Source organism: Somniosus microcephalus, unplaced genomic scaffold (assembly GCF_052327205.1).
Source record: "Somniosus microcephalus isolate GS21.2 unplaced genomic scaffold, FLI_Smic_1.0 unresolved_chr2, whole genome shotgun sequence".
Classification (NCBI taxonomy): domain Eukaryota; kingdom Metazoa; phylum Chordata; class Chondrichthyes; order Squaliformes; family Somniosidae; genus Somniosus; species Somniosus microcephalus.
The window spans coordinates 70257493-70270539 of record NW_028225180.1 but is presented as its reverse complement, the minus strand read 5'-3'; the positions used below and the strand labels follow the sequence as shown (position 1 = coordinate 70270539).

The 13047-nt window shown below is 47.2% G+C and overlaps 1 protein-coding gene across 2 annotated transcripts in view; it reads right to left on the bottom strand.

Annotated features, from left to right (window-relative positions):
* The window catches only part of LOC147092798 (NACHT, LRR and PYD domains-containing protein 3-like), a 110590-nt gene that overhangs the window by 32829 nt on the left and 64714 nt on the right, over positions 1-13047 (bottom strand). The gene's annotated exons all lie outside the window — the stretch shown is intronic.

Genomic DNA, 13047 nt, shown 5'->3' with positions numbered 1-13047 from the left:
ATTACAGGAAGCAGCAGGGGGAGGGACACACCCCAATCTACATCGAAGGGGCTGAGGTGGAGAGGGTCAGCAGCTTCAAATTCCTGGGTGTATTCATTACGGAGGACTTAACGTGGTCCCATCACATCGACGTCGTAACCAAGAAGGCATGCCAATGCCTGTTCTTCCTCAGGAGACTGAAGAAATTTGGAATGGCCCCCCAGATTCTCACCAACTTCTACCGGTGCACCATCGAGAGTATCCTGTCTGGCTGCATCACTACCTGGTATGGCAACAGCACCGCCACAGACCGCAAGGCTCTACAGATGGTAGTGAAAGCTGCACAACACACTATAGGAATTAAACTACCTGCTGTGTAGGATATCTACCCCGAGAGGTGCCGGGGGAAGGCCCTGAGAATCATTAAAGACTCGAGTCACCCCAGCCACAACCTCTTCGCCCTGCTCCCATCCGGTAAGAGATACCGAAGCATACGGTCTCGTACCAACAGGTTTCGAAACAGCTTCTACCCCCAGGCCATAAGACTCATGAACGATTAATTTATTATTATTTATCGCTGTTGTTTTATTTATTATTACTGTCTTTCTATTAGTATTTCTATTAGTATTTTTATCATTGTTATGCCATATTTATTCCAATGTTGGGCGGACTCGTAAAAATCAACATTTCATTGTGCAGTAAACACGTCTGCTGCATATATGACAAATAAAATTGAATTGAATTGAATTGAATTTAAGTGTTTGCTCTGTATAAACAGCGCGGGTTCGGTAAAATGGCGTTCCAGCGTGATGACGTCATCACGCAGGTCACGTGACGTTCCCAACGGCGGGAAACGTGATGACGTCAGAGGGGAGAGGCATTACCCCTCAGTCCTTGTGGAACCTGTTGGTGTACAGACCTGTATAGAGTTTCTCCGGCGTTTTTGTTTGTAACTTTTACTAGTGCATTAAACCACGTTTGGTTAACTGCTAGTTTCAGTCTCAGTACTTTCGTCAGGAGTTCAAGCACTCCTACAACGGTAGAGGATTTTTGGGTTCTGTTTTATGTTATCCACCATTCTACTTTCATATTCTCCCTTTACCAATCTTACTTTCATCTTCACCTCCCCTCTCAAGTTATTGCATTTGGTCTGGTTCTCCCTTGAAGAATTCACCTGACATGCGCCATACAACCTCTTTTTTGGTTTCGTCATCTTCTCTACCTCCCTTGCCATCCAAGAAGCCCTTGCTTTGGTTTCTTTATGCTTCCCTCTTCTTGGAATGTACCTAGCCTGTACTTGGAACATCTCCTCCTTAAACATCACCCATTGTTCCGTTACAGGTTTTCCTGTCAGTCTTTGATTCCATTTTACTCTAGCTAGATCCTTTCACATCCCATTGAAGGTAGCCCTATTGCAGTTTATAAGTTCCACCCCAGACTGTTCCTTGCTCCTCTCCATTGCTAATCTAAAACATATGATACGATGATCACTCGCACCCAATTGTTCTCCCACAGACACTTGGTCGACCTGGCCCACCTCATTCCCCAGCAACAGATCCAGCAATGCCTCCTCCCTAGTTGGGCCAAAAACATACTGGTCAAGGAATTTCTGATGAAAATATTTCAGAAATTCCTTCCACTCCTTTCCGTTTACCCGAGCATTATCCCAATCGATATTTGGGTAATTAAAGTCCCCCAATATCACCACTCTATAGCTCTTGCATATTTCTGCGATGTTCTGCAGATAATCTCCTCTACCTCTCTCTCACTATTTGGAGGCCTATGTAAAACCCCCAATAGCGTGATCATACCCTTTTTACTCAACTTTAACCAAATGGATTCTGTCCTTGAACCCTCAAGAACATCCTCCCTTTCCAACACTACAATGTCTTCCTTAATCAGCACTGCCACCCTTTTTTCCTTCCCTATCTTTTATGTACCCTTGAATAGTAAGTGCCCAGTCCTCACCGTTTTTATGCCACGTTTCCATTATTGACAGAACATCATATTGCCGGATGGCTAATTGTGCTTGTAGCTCACCAACCTTATTCATCACACTTTGTGCGGTTATGTTCATGCATTCTAAACACATTTTTGTATTTTTTGTAGTCTTTCTTGGTCTGCTCATATCTAATATGGTTTTACTGCCGCCTCCAGTACTACTTTCTTCACTAGTACTATGCAACACACTCACTCCTTCATGCACATTATTCCTCTTTTCTACTCCCTTATGCTGGTGCCCATGAAATTTAATCCGTCCAGCTTGTACAGGTCCCATCTTCCCCAGAAACGCTCCCAATGCCTCAGGAATCTAAAGCCCTCCCTCCTGCACCATCTTTCCAGCCACGCATTCATCTGTTCTACCCTCCTATTCCTGTACTCACTAGCCTGTGACACCAGGAGTAATCCGGAGATTACTACCTTTGAGGTCCCGCGTTTAATCTCTCTCCTAGTTCCCTAAACTCTGCCTGCAGGACATCATCCCTGTTTCTGCCTATGTTGTTGGTACCGATATGGACAACGACCTCTGGCTGTTCACCTTCCTCGCTCAGAGTGTCCTGCAGCCGCTCACGGACATCCTTGATCCCGGCACCAGGGACGCAACATACCATCCTGGAGTCACTTCTACGGCCGCAGAAACGCCTGTCTGCTCCCCTAACTATCAAATCCCCTACCACTATTGCTCTGCCGCTCTTTTTCCTCCCTCCCACCCCGAGCAGCTGAACCACCTGTGGTGCCGTCGACCTGAATCTGGATGCTCTCCGCAGAGGAACCATCGCACTCACCCGTACGCAGAACAGAATACTGGTTGGAGAGAGAGATGCACTCTGGCGACTCCTGCACTACCTGCTTGGTTCTCCTCTTCTGTCTGGCGGTCACCCATTCTCTCTCTGCCTGCACACTCTTAAGCTGTGGGGTGACAACCTCCAGAAATGTGCTATCCATGTAACTCTGAGCCTCGCGGATGCACCGCAGTGACTCCAGCTGCTGCTCAATCTCTGAAACACGGATCTTGATCTGGCGTAGCTGGTGACCCTTCCTGCACACGTGGTCATCCAGGCTGCGTGAAGTGTCCAGGACATCCCACATGGCACAGGATGAGCACTCCACAGGACCTAGCTGCCCTGCTATTTTTCTATTTAATAGACTAGGAATGGAATGGAATTAAGAAAGATGATTAAGGGTATCAGGAATTTTAGATGAGGAAAGCTCGAGGAAATGGGATTAGTTTCATTTACTGAAACGACATCAGGGTCTTGTAATTGAAGTTGTCTGATTTTTAATGGAATTAACAACACTGCTGCAGGAACAGGCTCACTGAGAAGAGAATCAGGTACTAACAGAAAGTTCCAATTAGGAGGTAAGGATTAAGATGGAATTGAGTTTCAATTATTTCACTGAAAGGTTAATAGAATAGGGGATCAAGTTACCAGGGACGGGCATTTGGGGCAATGTAAATGGGACCGAGAGACAATTAGATGAGTTTGTGCAGACACTGAACAGATGGGCAGGTGAGATCTTCACTGTTGAGTCCAACACCGTCCTCAGTGTGCCAGTGCAGCCTTCGGTCGCCTGAGGAAGAGAGTGTTTGAAGACCAGGACCTTAAACACGGCACTAAGCTGATGGTCTACAGAGCAGCAGTGATACCCACCCTGCTGTATGCCTCAGAGACATGGACCATGTACAGCAGGCACCTCAAAGCACTGGGCAGGTACCACCAACGCTGCCTCCGCAAAATTCTGCAAATCCATTGGCAGGATAGGTGCACCAACGTCAGTGTTCTCGCTCAGGCCAACATCCCCAGCATCGAAGCTTTGACCACGCTCGATCAGCTCCGGTGGACAGGCCACATCGTCCGCATGCCCGATACGAGACTGCCAAAACAAGCGCTCTAGTCGGAGCTCCTACATGGAAAGAGAGCCCCAGGTGGGCAGAGGAAACGCTTCAAGGACACTCTCAAAGCCTCCTTGAAAAAGTGCAACATCCTCACTGACACCTGGGAATCCCTGGCCCAAGACCGCACAAAGTGGAGGAGAAGCATCCGGGAAGGCGCCGAACACCTCGGGTCTGTTCGCTGGGAGCAAGCGCAAGCCAAGTGCAAGTCAATCCAAGCACCTCACCCACCCGCCCCTTCAACCATCGTCTGCCCCACCTGTGACAGAGACTGTAGATCCCGCATTGGACTCGGATCAGTCACCCGAGAACTGATTTTTAACGTGGAAGCAAGTCAGCCTCCGTTCCGATGGACTGCCTAAGAAGAGTAATACAGAGACAGAATTGTTTGGGTCAAGTGGATTTATTCTGCTTCTCAGAATCTTCCTGCTGTAATTTTGTTTCAGAAAATACTAACAATGTTTGAGTAGTGTTGCACATAGACTGCATGGCCTAGATTTTGATTAGGCCTGAAAACGGGAGTGCAGTGACGGAGGGTGCACTGTACATGCCTCTTAGCGTTGACTCAGGCAGCAGGTATTATTTGTTCTGATTGTAATGAGCCAGTGGTGCAGTTAGCGTTACCCGTACTATTCACTGGCTATGCACCTGTGCTTTCCTTTGTCCAGGAGTGGGTGCTAGATATCGGGCATCCCTGACGCGACTTAAAAGGTAACCAACACCAACACCTTGTAAACGTGCTCTCTGCATACAGACAATAGGGAGACAATTGTGAATTGGTCAAGTGGCTGCTAGAGCTACAGATAGTAACAAGCAATTAGGAAAGCAAATTATATGTTCGCCTTTATTACCAAGAGGTTTTGAGTATAAGAGTAAAGACGTCTTGCTGCAATTATACAGGGCCCTGGTGAGACCACACCGGGAGAATTGTGTACACTTTTGGTCTCCTCAACTAACGAAGGATATACTTGCCATAGAGGGAGAGCACCGAAGGTTCACCAGACTGCTCCTGGGATGGGAGGACTTTCCTATGAGGAGAGATTAAGTAGACTAGGCCTATATTCTCTAGAGTTTAGAAGAATGAGAGATGATCTCATTGAAACATACAAAATTCTTAGAGCTCGACAGGGTAGATGCCGGGAGGATTTTCCCCCTGGCTGGGCAGTCTAGAACCAGGGGGCACAGTCTCAGAATAAGGGGTCGGCCATTTGCTACAAACATATATTCCTCTAGTTCATAAAAACCCAAAAAGAAAAGTGATCCAACAATGGCTAACAAAATAATTTAAAGCTGGTATTAAGTCAAAGGAGGAAGCTCAAAGTTGCCAGAAAAAGCGGTCAGCCGGAGGATTGGGATTCTTTTAGAAACCAGCAAAGGGGGACCAAGAAATTGATAAAGAAAGAGAAAATGGAATATGAGCACAAACTAGCGAAAAATATAAACATGGATTGTAAAAGCTTCTATAGGTATGTGCAAAGGAAAAGCCTGGCGAAGGTAAATGTAGTCACAGACAGGAGAATGTATAATGGGGAATGAGGAAATGGCAGAGAAATTAAATAAATACTTTGTTTCTCTCTTCACTGAGGAAGACACAAAAAACCTCCCAGAAATACGAAAAAACCAAGGGTGTGACAAGAATGAGGAACTTAAAGAAATTATTAGTAGTAAAAAAAACAGTACTAGCAAAATTAATGGGACTAAAAGTCGATAAATCCCAAGGGCCGGATGACCTACATCCTAGGGTTTTGAAAGAGGTGGCCATTGGGATAGTGGATGCATTGGTTGTCATCTTTCAAAATTCGAAAGATTCTGGAACGGCTCCTGCAGATTGCAGGAAAGCAAATGTAACCCCGCTATTTAAGAAAGGAGGGAAGAGAGAAAACGGGGATCTGCAGATCTGTTAGCCTCACGTCAGTAGTTGGGAAAATGCTGGAATCTATTATAAAGGATGCAATAACTGGGCACTTAGAAACTAATAGTAAGATTGGGCAGAGTCAACATGGATTTATGAAAGGGAAATCCTGTTTGTCAAACTTATTGGAGTTCTTTGAGGATGTAACTAATGGAGTAAACAAAGGGGAACCGGTAGATTTGGTGTATTTAGATTTTCAGAAGGCCTTCGATAAGGTCCCACACAAGAGGTTGGTGAACAAAATTAGGGCACATGGAATTGGGGGTAATATACTAGCATGTATTGAGAATTGTATAAAAGACAGAAAACAAACAGTCTGTCTTTTTCAGGATGGCAGGCTGTGACTAGTGGGGTACCACAAGGATCGGTGCTTGGGCCCCAGCTATTCACAATCTATATCAATCAATGAGGGGATTAAATGCAACATTTCCAAATTTGCTGATGACACAAAGCTAGGTGGCAGTGTTAGTTTTGAAGAGGATGTGAAGCGGCTTCAACAGGCTCTCGACTGGCTCAATGAGTGGGCGAGAACATGGCAGATGGAATATAATGTGGAAAAATGTGAAGTTATCCACTTTGGTAGACAAAACAGAAATGCAGAATATTTCCTAAATGGTGAAAGATTGGGGACTGCAGATGCTAAAAGGAACCTAGGTGTCCTTGTACATGAGTCACTGAAAGTGAATGTGCAGGTGCAACAAGCCATTAGGAAGACAAATGGTATGCTGGCATTCATTACAAGAGGATTTGAGTACAAGAGTAAAGAAGTCTTATTCCAATTATATAGGGCCTTGGTGAGACCACACCTGGAGTACAGTGTACAATTTTGATCTCCTTATCTAAGGAAGGATATACTTGCCATAGAGGGAGTGCAACAAAGGTTCACGAGATTGATTCCTGGGATGGCGGGAATTTCATATGAGAAGAGATCGAGTAAACTAGGCCTGTATTCTCTTGAATTCAGAAGAATGAGAGGGGCTCTCATTGAAGCATACAAAGTTATTACAGGGCTTGATAGTCTGGATGCTGGGAGAATGTTTCCCTTGGCTGGGGAGTCTAGAACCAGGGGCCACAGCCTCAGGATAAAGGGTAGGCCATTCAGGACAGAGATGAGAAGACATTTCTTCAACAGAGGGTGGTGAATCTTTAGAATTCTTTACCCCAGATGGCTGTAGAGGCTCAGTCCTTGGGTATATTCAAAACAGAAGTCGATAGATTTCTGACTAGTAAGGGCATCAAGGGATATGGCGATAGGGCCGGTGAATGGAGTTGAGGCAGATGATCAGCCATGATCTCATTGAATGGCAGAGCAGGCTTGAAGGGCTGAATGGCCTACTCCTGCTCCTATTTCTTATGTTCTTATATAGGAGTGAGATGAGGAGAAATGTCTTCACTCAGGGTAGTGAAGCTTCGGAATTCTCTACCCTGGAAGACTGTTGAGAGTCAGTCGTTGAGTAAATTCATGACAGGGATTGGTAGATTTTTGGATTAAGGGAATCAAGGGATGGGGGGGATAGTGCAGGAAAGTGGAGATGAGGTAGAAATCAGCCATGATCTTACTGAATGGCAAAACAGGCTCAAAGGACCAAATGGCCTACTCCTGTTCCCATTTCTTATGTTCTTAGATTGTACCCTTAATGCACTAGAGGCCCTGGTAGGGACAGTGGACAAGGGGAGTGACATACTCTGTCCCCTAGTGGGCAAGAAACCCTCCAGTCATCAACTCCATCAACAGTGGGAAGAGGCGGCCGAGGATGTCATAGAAGTTTACGGCACAGAAGTAGGCCATTCGGCTCATCGTCCCTGTGCTGGTCGATAAAGAGCTATCCAGCCTAATCCCACTTTCAAGCTCTTGGTCCGTAGCCTTGCAGTTCATGGCACGTCAAGTGCACATCCAAGAGCTTTTTTAATGCAATGTGGGTTTCAACCTCTACTACCCTTTCAGGTTCTGAGTTCCAGACCCCCAGCACCCTCTGGGTGAAAAAGTACTTAATTCCCCTCTAATCCTTCTACCAATTGCTATAAATCTCTGCCCCCTGGTTACTGAACTCTCTTCTAGTGAAACAGGTGCTTCATATCTGCAATATCTAGGCCCGTCATAATTTTATAAACCTCCCTGAATAATTTTAGCAGCGCTGGAGACTTAGCTCCCAGGACATGGCTGCAGTTCCGTAATGACCCCATTGGAGTCGTCAAGGTAAGAACACCACTTTCTTAATCTGATAACACCTTCCCCATCTCCAGTCTCACTACTCACTACACTCGTAATACTCCCCTACCTACTTCCCTACAGCCCCCTACAAACACTGCACCACACTTCACTATATATCCTTCCTCTCAAAGTCACACACCCCAAATCTAACATCTCACACGCTGCATACCAGCTTTTCTACCATGTGTGCATTTTCAAACACCTCACAAGAATGTTACGAAGACATTCCCTTCTTTCTTGCAGAAGTTCAAGTGGACTTGAGACAGGAAACTGTCACCAGATGAAGCCGCGCCTGTCTGCACACACTCTCCCATCGCCGAGAATATGTACTGACCATCACGGCAGGGACAGAGCCATGTCCGTGGTGACTGGCATCACTGGAGGAAACGTTGCAGGTTTTCTCACCTTTTCCTATTTTTCGCTTCTTACTTCTATTTCACCCTGACACTGTGCACGACAAACTCCAGATGCTTTCACCAGAAACGTCTCTCTCTGTTCCAACTTTAATCTAAAATATAACAATTGGCTGTCTCTTTCAGTTCAGCTGCTGAAGAGGTTGACATCCTTCTGCCAGTAGAAGAACAGGAGTCCAGTCTTCCTGGAGATGTAACATTACTCGAGCTAACCATCGCAAGGAGCAGCTCAGATACTGGCAGCACATGTACTTTAGAGGCTAGGCTAGATAAGGGGTAATCACATGGTGAATATGCAGGAGATCGGGATGGAGGATTGGGCACGTGCTCACTGGAGGGCGAGATCACATTCTAGCTTTGCTGCAGTGGACTCAGACACTGACTTCGAGTGGCTCGCCTACTGAAGAAAGCCGATGGACATATATCAGGAAGTGCTCGGTGCACTGGGCAGCCTGCCAGTGAGCTCCAACTTGTGTCAAGGCTTTGCGTAGGCATGGAGCCCACTCTGTACAATATGGGCCGAGTGATCAGTTCCATCAGCACACCAGTGGCGCCCACCATGATGGAGCTTCTGCTGGCATCTTCCATGGCATCTCACAATGCTGCTAGGAGTGCTGAGGGACAGTTGCAGGAGGATGGCCTTGGCTCCATGGGAGAGGCAACTGCTGTCCTCTCTCAGGGGGACAGCATGTCTTCTCCCCCCAGCAACCAGTCCACCAGTGCTGCTGTTAGTGCCACACAGCAACCTGGGCCCATGTCAAGATGCTACAGTCTGCAGCCGGCCATTCTAGGCACAGAGCTGCTCGAGGTCACCCATCACAGCTATCTGAAGTGACCACAATGGTCATTCAGCAGCGTTCCAGCTCATAAGCTGTAGCCAATGGGGAAATACCTCATGGGGCACTAGGATAGGGAAACAAGCACGCAATACAGACACAAAGGCCACGATTTCGCCTCCAGAGGCGGGCTAAGTGCAAGCGAGCTTGGTGCCGGACCGTCCGAGAAGAATTTTCTGCTAACAGGGCTTGTTAAGCTCTGCCCTACGTGGTTCCAGGCCAAGAAAACAGAAGCAGGTCTGATGACGTCATTTGGTGACGTGTCATCAGCCGGATTCTGTAAAGGGCCCATGTCAATATTGATTTGGTGACGTGTCATCAGCCGGATTCTGTAAAGGGCCCATGTCAATATTGATTTTGGCATTTGTGCTGCCAGTGTTCTACAGCATTTAGGTGCACACAGAGGAGCACAACTGCACCCAGGCTCTCTCATAACTCCCTCCATATGCTTATGGAGGGTGTCACAGCACAGAGGGAGGTTCTCTTCTCTTCCAATGGACGGAAGACCCCTCCCCAGGACACCAATGCAGCCTGGTTGCATATTGCACAGTGGGGCACATGCAGGGATGTCGTCAGGAGGACCAGGCTGCAGTGGCAGAAACCTTTCAATGATCTCAGTATATCACAAAAAGTTACTGCAACGCACACTCAAGTTCATCCTGCTGTGCCACTCATCACATCCCCATATGCAGTTGTACAGGGCCTTGGTGAGACGACATCTTGAGTATTGTGTGCAGTTTTGGTCGCCTTATCTGAGGAAGGATGTTCTTGCCATGGAAGGAGTTCAGCGAAGATTCACCAGGCTGATACCTGGGATGGTAGGAATGACATATGAGGAGAGATTGGGACAATTGGGCTTGTACTCGCTGGAGTTTAGAAGAATGAGAGGGGATCTCATTGAAACTTATAAAATTCTGACAGGTCTGGACAGACTAGATGCAGGAAGGATGTTCCCGATGGTCCGGGAGTCCAGAACCAGGGGTCACAGTCTAAGGATAAGGGGTAGGCCATTTAGGACAGAAATGAGGAGGAATTTCTTCACCCAGAGAGTGGTGAACCTGCGGAATTCTCTACCACAGAAGGCAATAGAGGCCAATACATTAAATATATTCAAGAAGGAGTTGGATATATTTCTTAAGGCTAAAGGGATCAAGGGGTATGGGGAGAAAGCAGGGACCGGGTACTGAATTTGGATGATCAGCCATGATCTCATTGAATGGTGGAGCAGGCTCGAGGGGCCGAATGGCCTACTCCTGCTCCTATCTTCTATGTTTCTTCCATCTGCCTACCCTACTCCTGCTAATCCTTACTCACACCAACTTAGCTTGCACCTCCACCCATCCCTCTCTATCTACATCTCACTAGCCACCCCTCACACTCACCCTCAACCTACTGCAAGCATACCAAATAAGAACACAGAAGGTTAGCCACTTGGGTGCTTTAGCCAATATTCAGGTGAAGTTTGTGTTGATGTGCTGTGAACTACTGAAATCTTTATTTTCAACACATTGCTTTCTTGGACAAAATTGTGTGCACATTTGGAATTGGCTTAGTGAATTGCAGTGAAGTGGGACATAATGGTATCCCCCACAATGCGGAGTGTGAATGGAATGGTTTGGGCATTGTAGAGATGTTTAATGGTGCTGGTGTATGGTAGTGCCAGCCTGGCGCATCATGTGGTAGCCATGGTGTACAGTGTTAAGTGTAGTAAATCTGGCCATGGTGAGGCCATCCCTGGCAGCAATGTGCTCGGGTGCTAAAGCCCTGTGTCCTGTGCAGCATCGGGTTATTGCGGAGCAGGTTGATGTTGTTGTTGGTGCTGCTGGTGTTGGGGCTGATCGTGGTGGGATTCTGAGGACCAAGGTGAGATTTTTTCCAAAGGTACCGATGCTGCTGGAATAGACGGCAGCTGAAGTTGAGATGACGGAAGTGATCTGTTAATGGTGAGAGAGGTTGCTCCAAGGGAGGTGACAGTGGGTAGAGCATTTACTCCAAACACTTCTTATCTGCATAAAGCGCAAAAGTGGGTTCCAAATCAAGAAGGCTCCAGCTTCTAGTTTTGTGAAATGAACAGCTGTAAAATGGTAGGTCTTATATCACTTTGACATCTGTCACCTACTCAGCAATGGAGAGTCAGAGAACACGACATACTTACCAGACGTGATACCCGCTCTCCGGGAACCTCGGTAAAAACCTGGTCAAATGGTAAGTACATGGGAAAATGATGCTTAACTACCTTTTAACAAGCTTTTAAGTATTTAAATTGGCCGACCCGCTGCTTGGTGTCGGGTCTGCTCGGGGATGACTGATCCGACACTCGGGAAACTGACAAGGAGGTGGGTTTACAGCGGGATACCGACCCGCTGTCAATCTTTGTGCCTTTGACCGCGGACCCGCCTCCAAACTCGTACTCTGAGCGCCATCAAAATTCCGGCCAAAGAGCTGGCACAAGGTTGATTCTTAATGATTTCTGTTAACTATTACATTGAGATGCACTTGCATTGTTTGATGAAAGTGTTTATTGTACTGAATTTGGTGTTGGTGTTGATCTTTGTAGTGCAGCGAGTGCTGCACCCATTAGGCTGGACTGAAGGAAGGCCACAGGATGGTGGTAGTAAGCACGGTGACAAGGGTTGTGGGACATTTGGTGTATTGGGAATGGGAGTGATGATTTAGAAGAAGCGCTTTTCGATGAAATGATCTCCGAGAGCTGACTCAGCTCGGGGCAGTGATCGATGCCTCTCCTCCTTCCGCTCTTCGTGCTCCACTTGTTTCTGGAGTACTTCTCGTTGCTCCTCATGATGGCAATGATTTGCAAAATGCAGCAGATGACCACAAATCTGAATATTAGCTTAGGGAAGTAGTAGTGCTGGATTGTTTGGTCTGTGAGGTTTCTCACGACAGCATGACTGTCATGGTAGGCCGGATCTGCAGCTGTGCTTGGGTCCCTGACAGTAGCGAGCCCCGACTAGAGGGACTGGTCATTATCGACAAGCACCAGCCTGAAACTTGTGGGCCTGGCTTGAATAAAGGTTTTACAGAGGACTGGCGCGGGATGAAAGAGTCATAACTGCTCCCAGGATAATGGGAACAGTATGACGTGCTGCCTGTGGTCACTAACCAACTATGCGTTGAGGGAGTGGACTCCCCTACGATTGATCAACATGCCAGGTTGGTGATGGGGAGCAGTCAATGCAAGGTAGCGGTTGTCTATGGTACCTTGCACCCTGGGAAAGCCTGTCATGTGGACTCAGCCAAGTGCTCTCTTATCCTGCTTCGCTCTCTCCATATGGAAAACATATAGGTGATCATCCTGGTAGAGCGCCTCAGTGACCTCCCTGATACAGCAATGAACAGCTAACCCTGATAGATCACTGGTGTCAACTGCTGCAGCCTGAAAGGTGCCCATGGTTTTGAAGTTAAGGGCAACAGTGACTTTGATGGCCGCAGGCAGTGCTGTGCTTGCTGGACTTGCGTCTGCAGCAGGTGACATAGCTCGATGACAGCCCCCTTGGTGAAGTGAAGGCGCCTCAGTGACGGTACATAGAGTTACCATTGAATCTATAGCACTGAAACAAGCAATTAAGCCGAATAGGTCTGTGCCGGTGTTTATGCTCCACATGAACCTCATCCCACCGCGCCATCTCACCCTATCATTCTATTCCTTTTCCCTCAAGTACATTTCCAGGTTCCCTTTAATGTAGGAGAGATGCTCCCTGAATACCCGCTGTGGGCACGGCCTTCTGCGGAGAGCCTCTCCTGTGTCAGCTGTTCTTGTTCTCTGCTGTGTTCCTCGCTGC